Genomic DNA, 18512 nt, shown 5'->3' with positions numbered 1-18512 from the left:
GCAGCTACAAGTTTGACACAATCACAACTAAACATAGAAATCGATTCGGTAAAGATACGATTGAATGTAGAAATCGATTATGTGAAAATTCAATTGAATCAGCCTCAATTGCAATTATCGGCACAAATTGCAGAGTTTCTTCAATATGTTCAACAAATGTATGTAAACCCTAACCGGAATCATCAAGCACGGGTATTACGGGTACTGACACCCGTTTAGAATTTGTAAGGGTTTTTATAAGGTTTCCAACACTCATGACTTAACTTTTAGGCGGGATTTTCAAAACCCAATATATATTAGTTGAATCAGTTCCTTCTTGATCTATATGTGTATATTCATATATTGTGTTACTATATAATTTTATTTCATGAATGTGTAATTGTGTATATTATTAAATAACATGTATTAACTTTCTCTCTTGTTTTTCCATATAAATTGAAGAAACAATAAACAAAGAAAAGAGAAATGGAGAAAGATGACTTGGCAAAGATTAAATGAATGTTAACTTTCTTTGCATAAGTTAGTTTTCTTTTTAAACATTTTGATAAAAAAAATTGTGAGACTTTGTATTCTTTGGAATTTATTACTTGATTGTGAATGAATTTTATATTGCGATTATTTAATTTTTAGGTTTAGTATTATTGTTTGGTTGTGGTATTATAGATAATTGTTTGTCAGTACTGTACGGTACCGATATCAATTTAGTCGATATTTTTTTAAAAAAAGAACAAAGTGGTACCAAAGCGAGTACTGTACCCGAAAGTACCTGTACACGCACCATAAAATTGGGTACGGGTACGTGTACGTGTACCTAGATTTACTGATTTCAGTGGTACAATACCGATCTCATCCCTACCTCTGCCTCAGTTCCAAACACATAATCAGAATAATGATATTGTGAGTTATAATTCTCGAAATTATAATCTTTTGACCAAGATTGATTTCCCAAAATTTAATGGTCCCAATGTAGAGGGATGGCTATGTCACGTGGAGCATTTCTGTTATGTGGATGCCATCCATGAACATCACAAGGTAAAAATGGCTATTATTCACGTGGAGCATCTTATGGCATCAATCATTTGTTGTTAGTGCATCGTTTTGGTCGTCTTGGGTCTTTGTATTTAATGTAATTTATTATTATTAATGCAAAGGGTATTTTGGTAATTTACCAGTTCCATTCGTTAGTTTGTATGCTCATTCGTTAAGGATGTTTAACGAATGAGGCTATAAGTTATTGTTCGTGTCCATTCATTAAGGATGTTTAACGAATGGACCTAATCGTTATTGTTTCGTATCCATTCGTCATGGAATATTGACGAATGAGGTGTAGTGAATGAGTTATTAGCTATACTCCTTATGTTATGTATTGTAAATAAGACGAATGAATCCATTCGTTACGGGATGTGTAACGTGTTGGGTTTCTATGGAATTTACAAACTTAGTTAACCATTTAACTAGTCACATTAAAGGCGGAAGCGTGGTATTTGCAAACTAAACATATGTATCCATGTGTTTATATGTGTATATATTACAAGTCTATATAATATATGTTCATGAACAACCTAGTTTATCCATGTTATTAGATTACCAATAATCTATATATTAGAAACCCGAAGTAAGGATCAAGTAATACGGGAAAGCTAAACTATCAAAGCTTGTAAAACTTACATTCTTAACCCTTTAAGAGTTTAGTAGATGGTTGAAGAAGATGATGATGTGAATGCTAGACTTTCAAAGGAAAACCCTCAAACGGAATATACCCCGAGCCTCCAACACACACCGAGCTATGCTAGGAAGCTTGAACACGAAAAACCCGAGACCCGAGCCCTTTCTTTTCTCTTGGCCGTGAGCTAGAAAGAAAGAAAGAAAGGAAAGTTGTGTCTTGGTTTGGTTACTTGAAAGTCTTGTAAAAATAATGATCTTGATCTTTTTATGATATATAAAACCAAGGAAGCATGGTGTTAGGTATTATGTCAAGTAAAACACTCAACCTCCATCCTTGCATGTTAATGATTTTGACCAAGATATGGGGTGTGGGGCCCACCCTAAAACCGGCCCCAATAATGTTTTTTTTTTTTTTTTTTTTTTTTTATTTATTTTATACTTTATAAAATATATAAACACCCCATCTTTTATAAACCATTTTATAAAAGAATACATAGTTAAATAATCATTCCAATAATAATTATTTGAATAAATAAATTAACCGATTAATTTATTTAACACTTTCAAGTAAATATTCAGAAACCCAATTTTCTGAATGTGTCGTGTTCTGTATTTGTCTTATAGATCTTATCTTAACAAATACATAATTGGTGTGTGTCTAACTCGTTATTGGGTATGACCCGACTTGGATCAAACACGGCTAGCCACATTAACCTAATTATGTGTCTCGGGCATACGGTATTCCAACAATCTCCCACTTGCACGAGACTCATAGGAAGTTAATGCTAATGGTGAATACCGCCTAACAAACAGGTCACCACCCCTAGTGTGTTTGACTAAGTGCCATTCAATAACATCATCCCCTTCAAGTCCACACTTGATATGATATAGGTAAGTCTTATCATTACATCCCTTTGTTGCTAGATGTCCTGTCAAATCGAAGAGACACAGACTGATCATTCTCTCATTGATTTAACTTAACAGGCCTTAGACATCTAAACTCTCAACACATAAGAGGAACAAATCCCATCTTGACTGCATACATCCTTGTTGACATCTCGTATGATATCTGAGCTCTTTCTTTTACGTCATCGTGTTACCGAAAAACAAAGAAGAGAGTCAAGTTATCAGACTTGATGAGGAACAAGATCCAATATGCATCTCAGGTCAAAGGACACAATGATACTCGCCTTTACTCAAGGATTACTTATGATCAGTTGCACTAACTCCATGCAGTGATCCTTGAGAGCGGATCATGTCCAATATTTGTATCCCACAAATATCTATGAACCTTGGTGGCAAACCTATGCCCTATATTCATCACATGAATATCAACCAATCCGGGTTCATAATAGTCTTACCTTCATACTTGTTCCCACAAGCATGATCGACTACGGACGTTTAGAACAACATAAGTCATTCATGGATTAAACATGCAAATATAGAACATAACTCATTGAATAATTAAAACATAATTAATTTCATGAGATACCCATTACATTCGTTCTTATACAAACACTAAACACAGATTAAATCCACTCACTAGAATACCGAAGTCCTAATGCACAAACATGACCCTCATGCTTTGGCCTATCGAGGAGCTTCGTGAGTGGGTCCGCAATATTTTGATCGGTATGAACTTTATGAATACATATCTTTCTCTTTTCAACTTCATCCCTTATGTAGTTGAATCTGCGCTCAATGTGCCTCGTTTTCTGATGAGCACGAGGCTCCTTGATCTGTGCAATAGCACCCTCATTGTCACAGAATATTTCTAGGGGCTCCTGAATGGTAGAGATAATCCCTAGATCCATGATGAACTTTTTCATCCATGCAGCCTCTTGGGCTGCCATTGAAGCGGCGATGTACTCAGATTCTGTAGTGGATAACGCGACAACATCCTGCTTCGAACTCTTCCAAGAGACAGCGCCTCCATTCAAAATGAAGACATATCCCGACTGTGATCGAGAATCATCTCGGTCAGTTTGGAAACTCGCATCCACGTAACCCTTTACGACGAGTTCCTCCTCACCAGACCCATATATTAAAAACATATCCTTAGTCCTTCTAAGGTACTTTAATATATTCTTGACAGCCATCCAATGACTGTCACCTGGGTTGTGCTGGTATCTACTCGTTATGCTTAAAGCATACGAGACGTCCGGTCTGGTGCACATCATTGCATACATAATAGATCCTATTGCCGAAGCATAAGGAACATGCTTCATCCTATCCTGCTCTTCCTTAGAGCTAGGACTTTGGGATGAGCTCAACACGGTTCCTCTAGGAATAGGTACCAAACCTTTCTTAGAGTTTTCCATCCTGAACCTTTTCAGGATTTTATCAATGTACGCACTTTGATTGAGTCCGATCAATTTCCTTTGTCTATCCCTATAGACCTTTATTCCCAAGATATATGTCGCTTCTCCAAGATCCTTAATTGAGAAACGACTACTTAACCACGCTTTAACGTTTTCCATACTTGGTATATCATTTCCAAATAAAAGTATATCATCGACATACAAAATAAGGAAAATGATTATACTCCCACTAGCCCATTTATACACACACGCCTCATCACCGTTTTGGACGAAACCAAACGCTTTGATTTCTTCATTAAAACGATGATTCCACATCCGTGATGCTTGTTTCAACCCGTAGATTGATTTCTTTAACTTACAAACTTTATCAGGATTAGATGGATCGACAAAACCTTCAGGCTGAACCATATGGACATCTTCCTCAAGATATCCATTTAGAAAAGCGGTCTTGACATCCATTTGCCATATCTCATAATCAAAATGAGCTGCAATGGCAAATAATATCCTGATCGACTTAAGCATCGCGACCGGCGAGAAGGTTTCATCATAATCAATCCCTTGAGTTTGCGTGAAACCTTTTGCTACAAGTCGTGCTTTGTAAGTATCTAAATTTCCATGCATATCAGTCTTCCTTTTGAAGACCCACTTACATCCAACCAGTTTGGAGTTAAGTGGACGATCAACCAATTCCCAAACTTGGTTATCGTGCATGGATTGCATCTCGGCGCTCATGGCTTCAAGCCATTTGTCACAATCAGGTTGTGACATAGCATCTTTGTAGGAGATCGGTTCATCCGAATCGACCAAGTAGCAATCATCCACAAGAAATCCGTATTTCTTGGGAGGTCGACTAATCCTATTAGATCTGCGAGCAACGTGTGTATGATCAACCATTTGATCATCTTCAACATCCTCGTGTTGAAAGCTAGTATCGACCAATTGTGTATCATCCAGTGATTCTTGAACCTCTTCAAGTTCCACTCTCCTTTCACTAGGTCCTTCCATAAGGAACCTAGTTTCTAAGAAGTATCCTTTGCGTGAAACAAACACCTTTTGTTCACTAGGATCATAGAATATATATCCTATATCATCCTTTGGGTATCCTATGAAGATACACCTGATGGATCGAGCCTCAAGCTTATTTGGGGTGTCACGTTTAACATAAACTATGCATCCCCATACCCTTAAATATGAAAAGGATGGAACCTTTCCATGCCACACTTCATAGGGTATTCGATCCACCTTTTTGGTCGGGGCCATATTCAAAATACGAGCCGCTGTGAGTAGCGCATATCCCCAAAATGATGGCGGTAGTGAGCTTCGTGCCATCATTGATCGAACCATGTCCAACAGTGTTCGATTCCTCCTCTCGGATACTCCGTTATGTTGAGGAGTTCCAGGAGGAGTGAGCTGTGAAATAATTCCACAATCTCTAAGATGACTTTGAAAAGCATCACTTAGGTATTCGCCTCCTCTATCGGAGCGGAGTACCTTGATTGTTCGGTCGAGCTGATTTTGTACTTCATTTTGAAATTCTTTGAACATTTCAAAGGCTTCATGTTTGTGTTTCATTAGATAAACATACCCATATCGACTAAAATCGTCGGTAAAGGTAATGAAGTACCTTTCACTATTCCTACTAGTTGGCTTGAAAGGTCCGCATACATCCGTATGTATTATACCTAACAAATCCTTAGCCCTTTCATTTGTACCTATGAAAGGCTCTTTGGTCATCTTGCCTTGAATACAAGATTCACACTCATCAAACGAACCTAACTCGTTTGTTTTCAAAAGACCTTTCTTTTGGAGAGTATTTATACGATTCTTGTTTATGTGTCCAAGGCGACAATGCCAAATGTAGGAATCACTCAAATCCTTTTTGAGTCTTTTAGTAGAGGTTTGATATAATGAGCTATTTAAGGTATTATCATGAACCAATTCATAAATACCGTTGTTTGGTACAGCTTTAAAATAAAAGATACCATTAGATGATACATGCATTTCTGATCTTACAAATTTAAAGTCAAAATTACATTGTCTAAGAAGGTGCACAGAAATAATGTTCCTAGTCAAACTAGGAGCATACAAAACATTTCTCAAAACAACTTCCAAACCACTTGGAAGCGATAAAGTGAAGTCTCCTCTAGCGACCACGTGCACCCTTGCACCGTTGCCCATGAAAAGATTCACTTCGCCCTTCTTTAAGTCTTCATTCTTTTTGAACCCCTGCAACCAATTGCAAATATGAGTTCCACATCCGGTATCCAATACCCATGTGTTAGAAGAAATAAGATTTAGCTCAACATTAATCATAAAGACATTACCCGAGGTATGCGCCGCATTCCTCTTGTCTTTTAGCTCTTTTAGGTAGACCGGGCAATTGCGTTTCCAGTGTCCGGTCTCCCCACAACCAAAACAAGGATCATCCTTATGACCCCTCGGTTCCATAACCTTTTGTTTCTTTGCCATAACCGGTGATTTGCCCTTACCCTTAAGATGCATAGGAGGACCCTTTCTTTTGGCTACCTTAGCCTTAAGATTGGGTTGAGATCGATTCTTGGATCTACCTTCATTGATCGCAAACATGGGTAAAACCCTTTTGCCCATGCTCGCCTCGGCTGTTTTAAGCATTGAGTGAAGTTCTCCAATGGTTTTGTCCCACCCGTTCATGTTATAATTTAACACGAATGTGTCGAACCTTTTCGACAAAGAGTTAAGGATCAAATCCGTTGCTAACTCTTTTGAGATGGGACAATTGAGCTTGGCGAGGCGATCAATGTAACTTTTCATCTTAAGTACATAAGTTGAAACTGGTTGATTATCATCCATTCTACATGCATGCAAGGCTCGAACCGTTTCGAACCTTTCAACTCTTGATTGCTTAAGGAACATTTCCTTAAGTTGAGTAATCATGTCGTACGCATTATGGTTTTCGAAATCCTTTTGGATTTCGGGAACCATAGTCGCCAACATGAGGCATGACACTTGAATGGAATCTTCCGTAAGTTTGACCCAATTCATATATTCGACCTCACTTCCCTCTTCCGGTTCTTCGGGGATAGGTGTTTCCAAAACATGATATAATTTTTCTTGTTTTAGAACAATCCTTAAATTTCGGAACCAATCCGAAAAGTTATTGTGGTTAAGACGGTCTTTAGCGAGAATAGATCGGAGAGATACGTTTTGGACGTTAGGGATAATGTTGTCGTCGACGTGTGCGGCCATCTGCAGAATTTTAATTAAGTTCATTTTAGTGTTTTACCTTTTTAATTATTAATACCCTTTTATATATATACCAAATATAATTAATAATTAGAATCTAGAATCCAACGATAAACCCGACTCCGGTTAGGTGACCTTTTTCCCATTGTCGATTTATCAAGGTAGTTATTCATAACAATTGCAAACCCTTTTGCAACTTCTAGAGTTTATGGGACCGGTTCGAAATCATATTTCGTGTCGGCATGTTTATCCCATCAACACCTATTAGACCCCATGCTTGGGTGACCCTCTTCACATGGTTCTAATTTAAGTCGTCCTACTTGTATCAACTTGTAATATTAACATACAAACGGTTAGGTGACCTTTTTCCCATTTATATGCCAATATTACCTCAACATATTAATTTACTCTACGCGGTTAGGTGACCTTTTTCCCACTAAGAGCTTACTAATATGTTAAGCGTTATACAAAAGGATGGTGTTTAACTTATTATCCTTAATTTTAAAAGGGATTTTTAGTTTTAATAATTCTAGTTGTAAAACTTTAAATCATGTTCTAACATGCATTTAGTAACACGATATTTTGAAACCATTTTTCAAAATTCTAATTTATAATAAAGCCATTTTATTATGGGCGTGAGACGGCTAGTTAATAAATCCATTTTATTAAACTATGTGTCACGTAATTACCGATAATTATTAGAACCCATTTTATGCTTTGTTAATTAATTCTATGTGACGAAGTTGATATCCTAATATCTAACAACCACACAATCAAACAATCAATTAACAAGCATACACAATTATACTAGACACGAGCCACTAAATTAGACCACACTTGTTAGCCGAAACAAGCGTGTATCTTAGGTCCGATCCTAAGGGACACATGACACATGGATGTTGTAGCTCCCACTCGATCCCGCATCCAAATGCTTCGAGCATCTTCTTCAACCCCGTTGTGATCCACTGGGCTTGAACTTGGGCCTTAGCTTCCATAAGCTTCCATTTGGGCTCAATTGGTGGGCTTAGGTCCTTTTGGGCTTGAATCCCTTAATGGGCTTGTGAGACCCATTATCACCATACCCGGCCCAATTAGGCCCAAACTTCCAATTTTGCAATCTTCTTTATTTTACAAAACAAATGTCCTAATACATTTTTCTATAAAATAAAGATATTACAAATAACCTATTTATTACATACCCATATGAATAAATAATTACAAAATTACAAAATTGCCCCTAATTAATTATTACAAACCGAAACTTGAATAATTAATTACAATCACAACATCAACCACAAACAAACATCCACTTGGTCTACGGCTCGGTCTAGTATTTAACAAACATAACCCTTTATGTCTTAGGAACCCGTTCCAAAACCCCTTGACTTTATCGGGCCTAGCCCAACCCATTTGGGCTTGACCCAATAACGTGATTATGGGCTTCGGCCCACATGTGCAAAACACATGGGCTTCGGCCCAATTAAAAGGCTCACGGGCTTCGGCCCATTTAACCAAAAATGGGCTTCGGCCCATATACCTTTTTCCCTTTTATGTCCGGTTAGCCCAATAACCATATCCAAGTGGGCTTCGGCCCAAAATCACCCGATTTGGGCTTCGGCCCATATACTCGGTTTTATTTTTATTTTTATTTTTTTTTTTTTGAACAAAGCCAAAAACAATAACAAGATTAAATACAAAGAAAAATCATGCATGTTAATTTTTTTGTATAAAATCTTTCAAGGGGAAAAAAATAAAACCGAGAACCCGAAGCTTAGTTTCCCGTATCCCGGCTCTTGATGCCATTTGTTGGGTTTCTATGGAATTTACAAACTTAGTTAACCATTTAACTAGTCACATTAAAGGCGGAAGCGTGGTATTTGCAAACTAAACATATGTATCCATGTGTTTATATGTGTATATATTACAAGTCTATATAATATATGTTCATGAACAACCTAGTTTATCCATGTTATTAGATTACCAATAATCTATATATTAGAAACCCGAAGTAAGGATCAAGTAATACGGGAAAGCTAAACTATCAAAGCTTGTAAAACTTACATTCTTAACCCTTTAAGAGTTTAGTAGATGGTTGAAGAAGATGATGATGTGAATGCTAGACTTTCAAAGGAAAACCCTCAAACGGAATATACCCCGAGCCTCCAACACACACCGAGCTATGCTAGGAAGCTTGAACACGAAAAACCCGAGACCCGAGCCCTTTCTTTTCTCTTGGCCGTGAGCTAGAAAGAAAGAAAGAAAGGAAAGTTGTGTCTTGGTTTGGTTACTTGAAAGTCTTGTAAAAATAATGATCTTGATCTTTTTATGATATATAAAACCAAGGAAGCATGGTGTTAGGTATTATGTCAAGTAAAACACTCAACCTCCATCCTTGCATGTTAATGATTTTGACCAAGATATGGGGTGTGGGGCCCACCCTAAAACCGGCCCCAATAATGTTTTTTTTTTTTTTTTTTTTTTTTTATTTATTTTATACTTTATAAAATATATAAACACCCCATCTTTTATAAACCATTTTATAAAAGAATACATAGTTAAATAATCATTCCAATAATAATTATTTGAATAAATAAATTAACCGATTAATTTATTTAACACTTTCAAGTAAATATTCAGAAACCCAATTTTCTGAATGTGTCGTGTTCTGTATTTGTCTTATAGATCTTATCTTAACAAATACATAATTGGTGTGTGTCTAACTCGTTATTGGGTATGACCCGACTTGGATCAAACACGGCTAGCCACATTAACCTAATTATGTGTCTCGGGCATACGGTATTCCAACATAACGAATGGACTTCATCTTATATATATAGGCTATTAAGTCTTCTTAATTTATACAAGTGTTCTAATTATCTTTTGCAAGCCGTTACTCTGCCGAATTCATTACTCACACCATACACTTTATTCATTTTAACATGTTATTCACCTACACATATCAATAACTAGATCCTAGATCAATATCGATATGAATTGATTAAAGTGTTAAGCTCTCTCAAGTGGTATCAGAGCTGAGCGTTAGATTGTGTACGTGATTTAAGGTATTACAATGGTGAATGGTGAATTGAATGAGAATTCATCTGTTAATTGTTTAAAGTTGAATCAGGAACTGATTAATTAGAATTTGATGCAATTGACATGTTGATATGTTTAATTGAAGCTAAATTGATCGATAATTGATTAGTAATAAGATTTGTGTGATCCGTGTTGAGTGAATTGTGTGGTTATGGAATGGATTTGTTGTTAATAGAAACAGAGGTTTCAGTGTTAAAGTAATTTGGATTTCGGACGTAGTTCAGATTGGAATTGGAGGTTTGGATTAGTTCGGGATTGTTCGCGATGATTAGACGAGGATTTCATGCTATAGATTGTTGATTTGGTTAAGTTGCGGACGAGTAATCCAATGATTTGTGTTCGTCTGGATTGAGGTTTAGATCTAGAAAATCAGATATGGAAATTGATCTTGGAAGATTTGAATATTCAAAGGACCCATTCGTTACGGTTTAACAGACCATTCATTATACGGTAGATAGCCATTCTCTATCAATTCATAACTGTATTTTGACACGTGGCAACGTTGTTACAGCAGAATAACCGCTCATTTGTCAATGTAGCTTATTTGTGATCAGTCATTTGCTACATAAACACATTCGTGATTATCCATTCGTTATCAAGTCCTGATTCATGAATCCTCATTCGTTACATAATCACATTTGTAACATAATCATTCACTACAGAAACATTATCCTATTTGTTAACCTATCTGTTACCCTATTCGTTATACCATGCGTTATGCTATTCGTTTGCCCATTCGTGTGTTGATTCGTTATCATTGAGTTTTCATTCGTGATAGCCATTCATTATAGCCATTCGTGAAGACTGTGGTTTCATTCGTCACTTGATTCGTGATACCCATTCGTTACTATAACCTATTCGTGATATTGTTCATCATCCGACCATTTTCCATTCATTCGTTAACCAATTTCACTCATTCGTTACATATTACACCCATTTGTTACTGGAATTTACTATTTTGGACCCTTAAGTTTAATATTGGACAATTTTAACCTAAAATTAACTTTGTTGATCGTTTAAATCATACTTTTGACATGGCTAACTTCTATGCGTTAGCATCTCAGAACATGATGATGCAACAAATGTTAAATTAGATGCTGAGATCGGGTCACATTCTAAATGTCCCCAATTGATGAAATTTAGAGATTTTGCTAAATGGGAACCAAGATTCCGAGCACATCTAAGATCCATACATCCTGATTGTTCGAGATGTCTTGACGATGTGTATGTTGCACCATTAGTTGGTGATGCTATGACATTTTTTGAAGAAAAGGCGTTTTCATCTTATTCTCAAGAAGAGAAAAAGGCCTTAGAGATCGAAACAAAAGCAGATTCCACTTTGACTATGGCATTACCCGGCAATATTTTCCATCAAGTGGGAAGTATTAAAGTATGTGCATCTTTGTTTCAACACATAAAAATAAGGAGTATGGGTAATACTCAAGAAAGCAAGAAGTTATGATGAAGTTCCAATTCAGAAAATTTAACTTATTGAAAGGTGAGACAATCGAAGAAATGTTGTAGGTTTAATCATCTGATTCCTGAGATGAATAAACTGAAAATCGAGCCAAATGAATCAGATAAGATTGATACTATCAAGAATGCTCTACCGAGTTCATATTCAACTTTTCTGATGGTGCTTAAAGAAAACAATTTCTTTAAAAATGAAGATCTTACTGCAATGGAGTTTATGCAGAAAATTTGAAGATAGGGAGTATGACTTGAAGTGCCAAAAGTCTTCAAAAGAAACTCAAGATCTGACATTATATTGAGGATCTTTACCTTTGAACAGTTCTGCAACTCCAATTACTGCTTTCTTATCACAAAGTTCACAAGAAACGCCATATCTTCTGTTCATGAACAAATTCCAAATGTGTGCTTCATGGCATCTGGTTCACATTCTCATTCTAGTGAACAAATACTTAATTCTCTGGTTTTGGTTCTTCTCAACCACCAAACGTGAGCATGAAGGAAGCTGAAAAACATTTCGCTTTTTAAGTGCTTTCATGAGCTCTTATGAAAATCCGGTGGGTGGTAAAATTTCCATTAGTGAACTGATAGATGAAGATTGTGGATCAGATTGATCCGGACGATTTAGAGTTGATGGATCTAAAGTGGAACATGGCTATAATCGTACGTAAAGTTAAGAAATTCATAGCCATGTTACAATTGCCATGTTCCACTTTAGTGAACAAGAGGGTTTGCTTCGACAAGCTTAAAGTAAAATGCTACAATTGCCAAGATTTTGGTCGTTTTGCCAAAGAGTGTGACAAGCCGAAGAAGGAATACAATGGACCCCGCAATAAAGACAGAAGTTCGGGCAAGAAGTATACTGATTCAACTGAAAAAGCTTCCGGGGGTGATTCTTCTAAAGCTTATGGTTCACAAGCTCTACTCACAGCTGAAGGGATTGACTGGAATCAATGGTTGCTGGGCAATGGCAATCAAGCTAATCTTGCTGTTTTTGACCAAGCTGAAAACTTTCAAGATGCTCAAGGTGATGGATTGAATACCGAGAGAGACTCAGGGACTGAATCAGACCCAGATATCTCATGTAATATGTAACCAACTACTTTTGCATGTATGGCAAAGATTGACGAGGTTAATCCTATTCTTGATTCTTCCGTGTCTTGACTGTAAGAATTTATCAGTTGAAACTATTAAATTATCTGAAATTGTTAAATGTGGTACTTGTGAGGAATCTAAGTTAAAATACGACTTGATTCAAGCCCAAAATGATTCACCGATGAAAGAACTTGCTTTAGTGAAAGATAACTACAGACAATCACTAGAGTCCCAAAAGAAATCTAAGGATAAAATTGATGGTTTGTAGGTTAGTAATCATGATCTAAAAGCAGAATTTTCAGTAAAACTTACCATGAATGATAAATAGTTCAAATAAATCATCAAAAAAAGAACAAAATTAACTGAGCTTGAGAATGTTGTTCCGGAGTTGTAGAGCAAACTAGATAAATTTAGAAATTCATCATTTTTGTTAAATGAAATAATCGAAGTATCTGGTAAACAAAAGGGTTTTAAAATTGGTTTAGGCTTTGTTGAAGTTCCTCCACCGTTTCATGAAGTATTCCCAAAATCTGTTTACGGGAAAAGAAGAAGTTGTTATTGAACCAGTCATTGATGAGGAGAAATCTAAACTAAGTGAAAAGCGAAATTCATTACTCAAGTATCAACTCAAGGACCACGTATTCAAAGCAACAAAGTCTTTGTTGAGGAGGTCATCAATGAAGATGTAGTTGAACCCGAAATTGTACACAAATAACAGAACATTCCACGTTCGAATCACATCTTGTGTGAACCTCAAGAATTTGAGGAGGCTGTGTACGGTTCAAGTACATCTAATGTGAATAAGACAAAACCAATTAAGGTTAAAGCTAAGAAATCAAAAAAATCAAATATTTCTGATGAGGATTTAATGCGTTTCATTAATCCTTCTCTTAATGTAAACACTGGTCGAGTGTTTAAATTAAAGTCTTAGTCAAGTTTTCAATGAGAAAGATATTCCACTGCATTTAATCAAACCTGAGTTGATTGAAAGTGTTTTTCACAATAAAACTTCAAAATTGCATGATCTTGAGCAAGCGTTTGCTAAATCTAAGTTAACAAACACAACAGATCCATTGGTTAAAGCTAAACACTTGTTAATACCTGCTAAGAAAGTTCAATTTGTTAACTCGACTGGAACTGACACTTTACATAGTTTCTCTGATTGTTCAAACCTAGATTTTTATATGAAAAAGAAATCGGTTACGTTTGTTGACTTGGATAAAGTTTATGCTTCTGATGTTTCTAATCATTCAACTGTTCCACAAGCACCTGTCAAACCACGACATCCGTTTGTGGATATGAGAACATGTTTCTTGTGTGGTGAACATGGACATGTTATCAGGATTTGTGGATTGATAAAGAATAAGAATGTTAAATATGTTAACAAGGAACAACCACAAAACGTTCCAATTGTTATCGAACAACGATCCAGTTAAGTTGAAATTTTTATTGAAATTAAAGAGGTGCCCAAGACTGAAGCCTGGGCTGCCTTTTTGAACTAATCATGTTTCCTTTATGTGCAGAGTTTTATCCAAGACTATATAGGGTTAAAACTAGATTATGATAGTGGATGCTTTCGTCATAAGACCGACAATATTGACCTACTAACCAATGTCAAGAATATTCAAGGGGATTGTGTAGCGTTTGCGGGTAATTCTAGGGGCATAATTACAAAGGAAGAAGATGTATCGAACGATAGTATTACGTTAGAGAAAGTTAACTATTGTAACAAGGTGGATCACAAGTTGCCGAGTGTATCTCAGATTTGTGATAAAAAGTATACCACCGTGTTCACTGACAAGGAGTGCATAATACTCAAACCATGACATGTCATTCTAGAAGACATGGTTGTTATGCAGTATCCTAGGTCAAACGATATTTATGTTCTGAACATGAGTACTAGGGTATCGACTTCTACGTCTGTTGAAACGTGTTTTATCTCTAAGGCAACTGAGAAGGACTCGATTATGTGGCATATGCGTATGGGCCGCGTTCATGTCAGAAAGATGAACCATCTTATGGAAAATGATTTGGTGGATGGGGTTTCCCTGAAACACTTCAAGTTGACCGATCACTGTGTTTCATGAAAGAAGGGAAAACAAAAGAAGAAGTCGCACTCGACGAAGTTATTTAATTCCATTGATACTCCGCTGGAATGACTTCATATGGATCTGTTTGGTCCTGTGAATCGTGCGAGTATTGCTAGAGATTGGTACTGTTTAGTTGTCACCGATGAGTATCGAGATACTCGTGGGTGTTATTTATGAGTTCTAGATTTCAGACACCTATTCTTGTTCAAAATTTAATCACAAAGATTGAATCACTTTACAAACACAAGGTGAGACGCATTCGGAGTGACAACGATACGGAGTTCAAAAATACTATATCGGGAATATAGTGTTCCATATGTACCTCAACAGAATGGTGTTGCTGAACGAAAGAATCGAACATTGATTGAAGCAGCAAGAACAATGCTTGCAGATTCAAAGCTTCATGTCCAATTTTGGAATGAGGCGGTGAACACTGCTTGCTACACGCTCAATCGTGTTTTGACGATTAAGAAGCTGAAAAAGACGAGTTATGAGCTTCTGAACAACCGATAGCCTAATTTAAAGTTTTTGGAACCTTCCCGGTGTCCTTGCACAATGCTGAAAAGAGATGCGGGAAAATTCGAAGAGAAGGCTATCGAGGGGTTACTTCTTGGGCTACGCATCGCCAAAGAAATGTGTCTTCAACTTCACTTCGGGTTGTGTTGAAGAGTGGGACCATGTTGACTGCTAAAGCTACACAACACCTCCTACTGGAAAGGGCCCTGATTGGATGTTTGACTATGGGAGTTTATTTAACTTGTTTACTCCCATAGTTGATCTCCCTGATGAAGATTTGGTGCGTGCGTATTTGGAAGACAATTATTCTCCATACCACGATCTTCTATATATAATGAAGTGAATGATAATCATCCTGAAACTTCTGATATAGTTTTTGTATCATTGGATGATGGTCACTTTGTTGATTCTTCTTCAGTTTCGTTTATAGATACTCATGAGGTTGCAGAATCATCTCATGATACTGAAGAGAATCTCACTAACTTAAGTGATAATGTGGTTGTGCCTGAGAATCCAACACTCCGTATTCATACGTATCATCCTCAGGACAACATCATTGGTGATCTCGATGTTGGTGTTCAGACACATCATCAGATTGCTAGTGCAAATGATTCTAACGTATTATGTGTGTATGCTGATATGCACTCATCGGGAGTCATGAATCTATGGCGCTTGAAGATTCGTCTTGGGTAGAAGCAATGCAAGAAGAATTGCAACAGTTCAGTCGATTGGGTGTATGAGATCTCATTGATAAGCCTGATCGGGTTAAGAAACCTATCCCGACTAAATGAGTTTTTAAGTGTAAAAAGGATGATCGTGGGGTCATCGTTCGGAATAAAGCGCGTTTAGTCGTGCGAGGATTTCATCAGCAAGAAGGTGTAGATTACGGTGAAGTGCATGGCCATGTTGCAAGACTGGAAGCTATACGCATATTCTCAGCCTACGCAGCTTTCAAAAACATTAAATTTTATCAAATGGACATTAAGAGTGCGTTTCTTAATGGGGAACTTCATGAAGAGGTGTTCGTGAAACAGCCTCCTGGTTTTGAAGATCCAGACTATCCTGACTGTGTTTACCATTTAAACAAGGCCCTTTATGGTCTACACGAAGCTCTGAGAGCGTGGTACGACATGCTTGCTGACCATCTTACGGATAGTGGCTTCAAACGAGGGACTGTGAATTGTACCCTTTTCTACAAAACTGTCGGAGAAGATTTTCTCCTTGTCCAGATATATATTGACGACATCATATTTGGTTCTACAAACGACAAGCTGTGTAAGGATTTTGAGAAGTCAATGCAGAAAAAAATCGAGATGAGCTCGATGGGGGAGATGAAAAAGAGTTGCAGGTTCATCAGCCTGAAGCCGAAATTTTCATTCATCAGACGAAATATGTGAACAGCGTCTTGAGTCGATTCAAGATAACTGCCGAAAAAGTCCTTTCTATTCCTCTTCCCATGGGTCACAATTTGTCACCGGACTAATTGGAGGATACTGTTAATCTGACCCTGTACCAAGCTATGATAGGTTCTTAAATGTATCTTACTTCTTCTCGTCTTGATATTATGTTTGTTGTTTGTTTATGTGCCAGGTACCAATCGAGTCCCCGAGTGACTCATCTGGCGGCGGTTAAACACATATTTTACTACCTAAGGGGTAATCCTGACACCGAGTTATGGTATCCCAAGGATGATAGCTTTGAACTCACTGCGTTTTCCGATTCGGACTATGGAGTACGCATGATCAACTTCAAGTCAACTACGGCGGGTTATCAATTTCTAGGAAGCCGGCTTGTTTCCTGGCAGTGTAAGAAGCAGGCAACGGTCTCCACTTCAACCGCAGAAGCCGAATACGTGGCAGCCTCGAGTTGCTGTTCATAGGTTCTTTGGATCCAACAACACTTGTGGGATTACGGTTTGAAGTTTCTTACCACTCCCATATTTATTGATAACTTAGCTGCTATTTGTATCACGAAGAACCCCGTGCATCACTCTAAAACAAAGCATATTGATATTAGATAACATTTCATTCGTGATTGCTTCGATAAGAAATTAATCGACATAGAGAAGGTTGTTAGTGCACGGTTTTTGTCGTCTCGAGTCTTTGTAATCGTTTATAATTTATTATTATTTTAATGTAAGGGCATTTTAGTAATTTATAAGACCCATTCGTTTAAGTTATGGCTCATTCGTTAAGGATGTTTAACGAATGAGACCATTAATATTTATAACTGTCCATTCGTTAAGGTTGTTTAACGAATGGACCTTTATCGTTATTGATTCGTATCCATTCGTCATGGAATGATGACGAATGGGGTATATAGCGAATGAGTCATTCGCTATACCATTTTGTTTACTTATGTAATGGAGACGAATGTTGGCCATTCGTTACGGAATGTGTAACGAATGATATTCGTCTTCTATATATAGGCTGATTAGCCTGCATAATAAATTAAGTGTTTTATGTTATTTCCTCTCAAGCTGTTACTCTGTCCATTTCATTACTCAACACTTCGTTAACATAATTAAGCTTATTATACACATACATATATCATATAACTAGATGCGATAGTCAATCAATATGAATTGATTAACGTATTGAAGCTCAAGCTCTCTCAAGTGGTATCAGAGCTCTCCAGGGTTAGATTGTGTGTGGTAAGGTATTTCAACATGAATTGAGTGTTAATTCATAGTTTGATTGCTAACTATAGATTCAGTTCTAATTTTATCGATTTTCATTGAATTAGCATACTGAGATATTAATTGGATTGTAAATTGATTGGAATTCGATTTGGTTTTGGTTTTTAGATTACGTGGTGATTGAATTGAGTTATTGTGTTAGTTTGGGATGGAATTGGATTAATTTGGTGTGTTACGGGAACAGAGGATTTTGTTCAGGTTGTTTATGGTTTTTGGAATGTGTTTGGATTGATTATAGATGTTTGGATTGTTTGGGGTTTGTTCGCAGGACTGAGACGAGTTGTTTAAGCGATTAGTTGTGAAAATTGGTTAAGTTTTGAGTGATTAATCCATAAGTTC

The sequence above is a fragment of the Bidens hawaiensis genome, unplaced genomic scaffold, assembly GCF_021521415.1.
Source record: "Bidens hawaiensis isolate Kalapana, Puna unplaced genomic scaffold, B.hawaiensis_p1.1 tig00000142_1, whole genome shotgun sequence".
Classification (NCBI taxonomy): domain Eukaryota; kingdom Viridiplantae; phylum Streptophyta; class Magnoliopsida; order Asterales; family Asteraceae; genus Bidens; species Bidens hawaiensis.
The sequence above is the reverse complement of the archived record's forward strand: the minus strand, read 5'-3'. Positions refer to the sequence as shown.